Genomic DNA, 6158 nt, shown 5'->3' on the forward strand with positions numbered 1-6158 from the left:
CATGTCCTGACCTAGATGTAATGCACTTGCATCCCAGGAACTCTCCCACATCCTTTGGTCCTCACACGCATGCACCAGAGGGCAGACACAAGCTCCTATGAGCACAGAAACCACCAAATGCTCATCAACTGCAGAATGGAATCCGAATTTCAGGGAAAATGAGTACATGGTGGCTACAAGCATCAACATGGCTGGATAGATAAACTATATTAAGGGAAAGAAGCAAGTTACAGAAGAATGCACACAATCCACTTATATAAAGTGCAAATAGCAGGCAGATCCAGGCACTGTTTAGCTAGGCAATCTAGACGGTCCCGGACTTATGATGGTTCCACTTACAGTTTTTCGACTTTAAGATGGTGTGACATTTATATGCATTCAGTAGAAACTGTACTTCAAAATTAAAAAAAAATTATTTTATACTGAAGTATAGTTGATTAAAAATGTTGTGTTTGTTTCAGGTGTACAACAGAGTGATTCAGTTATACATATACATGTATCTATTCTTTTTCAAATTCTTTTTCCATTTATGTTATTACAGAGTATTGAGAAGAGTTCCCTGTGGTATACAGTAAGTCCTTGTTAGTTATCCATTTTAAATATAGCAGTGTGTACATGTCAATCCCAAACTCCCAATCTGTCCCTCCCCCTATCCTTTCCCCTGGGTAACTGTAAGTTCATTCTGTAAGTCTGTGAGTCTGTTTCTGTTTTGTAAATAAGTTTGTATCTTTTTTTTTTTAGATTCCCCATATAAACTATATCATATGATTTTTGTCTTTCTCTGTCTGACTTATTTCACTTAGTATGATAATCTCCAGGTCCATCCATGTTGCTGCAAATGGCATTATTTCATTCTTTTTTATGGCTGAGTAATATTCCATTGTATATATGTATCACATCTTCTTTACCCATTCCTCTGTTGATGGACATTTAGATTGCTTCCTTGTCTTGGCTATTGTAAACAGCACTGCAATGAACATTGGGGTGCATGTATCCTTTTGAACCATGTTTTTCTCTGGATATATACCCAGGAGTGGGATTGCAGGATCATATGGTAGCTCTTGAATTTTGATCTTTTCTCAGGCTAGCGATAAGCAGTACGATCCTCTCTCGAGATGCTGGGCAGTGGCAGTGAACCACCCCATCACAAGGGTAAACAACCGATATACTTACAACCATCTTGGGCCCAGACAGCCATTCTGTTTTTTGATTTAAGTACAGTATTCAATAGATTACATGAGATATTCAACCCTTTATTATAAAATAGGCTTTGTGTTAGAGGATTTCGCCCAACTATAGGCTAACATAAGTGTTTTGAGTATGTTTCAAGGAAGCTAGGTTAAACTATGATTTTTGGTAGGTTAGATGTATTATATGCATTATTTATTTGTTTGTTTACTTATTTTTGGCTGCTTTGGGTCTTTGTTGCTGTGCACAGGCTTTCTCTAGTTGTAGCGAGTGGGCGGGCTACTCTTCATTGCAGTGCATGGGCTTCTCATTGCGGTGCCTCCTCTTGCTGCGGAGCGTGGGCTCTAGGCACGCAAGCTTCAGCAGTTGTGGCACACGGGCTCAGTAGCTGTGGCTCATGGGCTCTAGAGCGCAGGCTCAGTAGTTGTGGCACATGGGCTTAGTTGCTCTGTAGCATGTGGGATCTTCCCGGACCAGGGCTTGAACCTGTGTCACCTGTATTGGCAGGCGGATTCTTAACCACTGCGCCACCAGGGAAGTCCTTACATGCATTTTTGACTCAAGATATTTTCCATTTACGATGGGTTTATTGGGATGTAACTGCATCATAAGTTGAGGGAGATCTGTGTAAACATAGGTGATTTAGGACAGGGGTGACCTCTGTGGGTTGGGGACGGGGGACATCCATGAATTCTGGGGTACAATCGTGTTCCTCCTGTGGGTGCATGGCTGTGTATTTTGTTCTTTAAACCATTCACATAGTTTTCAATGCACTTTCTTTGTCCATATGCTATTGTTTATAATAAAAAAAAAAGAGAGAGAAAGAAAACAGTCATATGCAGAGCAAAAAATCCTAAAAGGTCCTTATGAAAAAGACTAATAACAAAGGTATAGGAATCATCTGAAAAACCTATAAAACTCCACTGAAAAACATGAATGAACACCCAATAAAGGGAGAATATTTCCTGGACAAGTAGACAGACAGTACTGCAATATCAATTAGTCTGTAATTAATCTTTAAAACCAGTAGAATCTCAACAAATTTTGCAGCAATCTTAAAAAGCCACTTCTAAGATTCCTAGAGAAGGTATGTCAAGGCCAGGTGAAAGAGAAGAGGGCTAGTTGTACCAAATTTTAATTTTACTGACTTGCTTCGGACCGTGAACCTGTCAGTGTAAAACACCCAGTGGTCTGGACAAACAGCCAATTTGTTTCTCAATACATTTGGGCCCAAGACGAAAGGGGAAGTAACCAGGCACTAAACTGAGTTGCAGAGGCAGACCCGCTAGCGGACAGCCTGGGCACAGCCCTGGCATCCTTGGCGCTGGGTCCTGGAGCCTACAGAAGCCTGTGCCAGGCATGGAGGTGGGTGGAAAGGGACCCCCAGAAGCGGGACCACATGGGGCTGATCAATTCTGCTCTCAAGCCTCCACAGAGAGAGGTGCCTTTGTCTGAAGTGCCAGGTGGGATAAAAAGTCTCCCACAATAGTATTTCAGAATCAGGTAGGCAAACTACTGAGTACTACTGAGTATTATATATAGAATGGATAAACAATAAGGTCCTACTGTATAGCACAGGGAACTATACTCAATATCCTGTGATAAACCGTAATTGATTGAAAGAAAAAATATATATATAAATGAATCACTCTACTATACAGTAGAAATTAACACAGCATTGTAAATCAACTATACTTCAATAAAATAAATTTTAAATTTTAAATAATTTCTCCCCCAGGTTCATCATCCACTTCATGCTAGTGGATGGCATAGAAACTCTAGCAGAGGTGATGATTATGATTTTTCACTGCAGCTCCTATTTACTGAGCACGTACTACACACAAGGTACCAGGCTGAATGCATCATAGGATTTCTTTTAATCCCACAAGAACCCCGAGAGGGAGGTCTCCCGTCCCAGCTTGAATGTCTGTTCTTCATGAAGCTTCTCTGTTCCTCTCAGCATCTCCTGGGCTCCCAGAGCTCCTCGGATGCCTGGCTCACTTGCTGTAAAAACGCAGGGCCCTCCTCCACACATAACCTTCACCCACATGTGTTGGGACAGGCTTTCTTTCTTAGCCTTCCTCAGAGCTTTAAAAGAAAAGTGTATTTCTATGAAACGGGCTTTAATTCACACACTGACCACTCAGTTCTTCTGCCACTCAGGAAGGCACAGAAAAAAAGTGGAGGCCTCAGTCCTCCTGGAACCCAGTTTGATTTCCAGTTCTCTAAGGGAATCAAAACTTGCAGCATGTCCTGGCTAAAGTTTCAAGAAATTTAAATTCAGGAAAAGTCTGTAACAACTTCTGGAAACAAAAGGGAGATTCTCTTTTTGTACTGTAAGATATTGTAAGCACAGAATATGTCTGTAATAAATTATGTAAAGATTTGGGAGGCTGAAGTGCTTTTCAATATGCAAGTTCCTCTAGAGAGAAACGCAAGAACATTGCAGTGATTTAAAAGCAAATTTAGGGCTTCCCTCGTGGCGCAGTGGTTGAGAGTCTGCCTGCTGACGCAGGGGACACGGGTTCGTGCCCTGGTCCGGGAAGATCCCACATGCCGCGGAGTGGCTAGGCCCGTGAGCCATGGCCGCTGAGCCTGCGCATCCGGAGCCTGTGCTCCGCAACGGGAGGGGCCACAACAGTGAGAGGCCCGCGTACCGCGAAAAAAAAAAAAAAAGCAACTTTAGCAACTTTAGATCAAGAACATAGTGAGGGGAGAGAAAGGCTATCAGCCAAAAGGAAGGGTGTTGATGCTTTGCATGCACTTTAGTCCTGGAAGACAAGTTTCTAAAATCAAATAGCCATTTTAGACCCGTATCGCTGTCTTGAAAGGCAGGATGTGGCTGGCTTGGACACCGTGATGGTGAGGCGCTGGGAAGCCACTTCAACTCCACTTCATCTATTACCACGGGCTTGGGCTGTTCCAAGGGTCCTGGTAGAGACGGATGGGGAGGACCCTCTGAAAATACTCTGGGGACGGAAGGGGGCTCACAGCTGTAAGGTGACATTATTCTATAGTAAAAATATATGCACAAGCTGCTTGTAAATTTTGGAGATTAATCCTTTGTCAGTTGCTTCGTTTGCAAATATTTTCTCCCATTCTCAGCAATCCCACTACTGGGCATATACCCTGAGAAAACCATAATTCAAAAAGAGTCATGCACCAAAATGTTCACTGCAGCTCTATTTACAATAACCAGGAGATGGAAGCAACCTAAGTGTCCATCAGCAGATGAATGGATAAAGAAGATGTGGCACATATATACAATGGAATATTACTCAGCCATAAAAAGAAACGATATTGAGTTATTTGTAGTGAGGTGGATGGACCTAGAGTCTGCCATACAGAGTCAAGTAAGTCAGAAAGAGAAAAACAAATACGGTATGCTAACACATATATATGAAATATAAGAAAAAAAAAAAGGTCATGAAGAACCTAGGGGTAATACGGGAATAAAGACACAGACCTACTAGAGAATGCACTTGAAGATATGGGGAGGGGAAAGGGTAAGTTGGGACAAAGTGAGAGAGTGGCATGGACATATATACACTACCAAATGTAAAATAGATAGCTACTGGGAAGCAGCCACATAGCACAGGGAGATCAGCTCAGGGAGATCAGCTCAGTGCTTTGTGACCACCTAGAGGGGTGGGATAGGGAGGGTGGGAGGGAGGGAGACGTAAGAGGGAAGAGATATGGGAACATATGTATATGTATAACTGATTTACTTTGTTATGAAGCAGAAACTAACACACCATTGTGAAGCAATTATACTCCAATAAAGATGTTAAAAAAAATATATATATATATGCACAGAGAGGGGCTAAAGATGAAAGAAGACCAGGCACGCTCCCAGGCCTGACTGCTGGCAAACAGCAGGTAAAAAGAAGCTGCGGTCACCCAGCAGGGTAGCCAGGCTGCCAGCTGCCCAGAGGCTGCCCGATAGACTCCAGGTGGCCCCAGGCAGGTCACCACGCACAGGGGCTCTCTGGCCTCCCTGGGGGTGGCCTCTTCCCTCAGACCAACCAGATCCTGGTGCCTCCCACTCCCACCTAGGTTCTGCTGTATTTTTCCATCGGGTTTCCCTCTATGTATCCTAACGCCCCTCTGCCCTTCACAAGCCAGTGTCCCTTCAAGTCCCTTATCCTGCAAGAAATCTTTGCTGATCATTCAACCAGCAAACTTTCACTGACCACCTACTTTGCGAGGAGCCGTGGGAGGTGGGGTAGAAATAAAGCAGGTTGGATATTTTCCCTGAACACCCTGTGCCTTGAAACAGGAGAGGGGCTGGGAGAGCAGGGCCTGCAGGGCAGCCTGCTCCGTGCTGAGCCTCAGGGGCCCAGAGAAGAGAGAGGAGATGCTGGGCTTGGAACCTACACCCTGAGGAATTCCCAAGAGAAGGGGCAGGGATGTGGTATTTATTGAGTGACTGCTCTGTGCACCTGGACTGGGTGTTCATGAGTTCCCTCAGGGCATTCTCACACCTGCAGCTGAGGAGGGGGCTGGGGGGGCACAGACCTCTCCTTCCACTTCGCCCTGGAGGAGAATTCTCAGCAGCGTGAACTGCGCCTGCAAAGACGATGCCCTGCATGCTTCCTGACGCCCCTGCCAACCCCACTCTCAGCTCCGAGATGGATAATACTTTTTCTTTCAGCTTTTTCCCCCTACTTGCTTTAAATTGCCTAAGCACACTCACCATGTGGACTTCACACCAACCTTGGGGCCCACTGGTGGCTCAAGGGGACACCAGGATTTCAGAGAGGTCCCCTTCCCTCTGCCTTGCCTACTTCCCAAGGCAGCTTCTCCTCATCCTTTGGCTTTAATGCTCCCTCCTCAGAGAGCCCTCCCAGGACCACTCTTTATAAAGGATACTCGCTGACCTTTATCCTCAATTACTCACCCTCTCTATTTTCTGTGGATAATCTACAATTACCCTGTTTATCTGTTTACTCATATGTGGGTCAGCAACT

This window comes from Physeter macrocephalus, chromosome 11 (assembly GCF_002837175.3).
Source record: "Physeter macrocephalus isolate SW-GA chromosome 11, ASM283717v5, whole genome shotgun sequence".
In the NCBI taxonomy this organism is placed as follows: Eukaryota; Metazoa; Chordata; class Mammalia; order Artiodactyla; family Physeteridae; genus Physeter; species Physeter macrocephalus.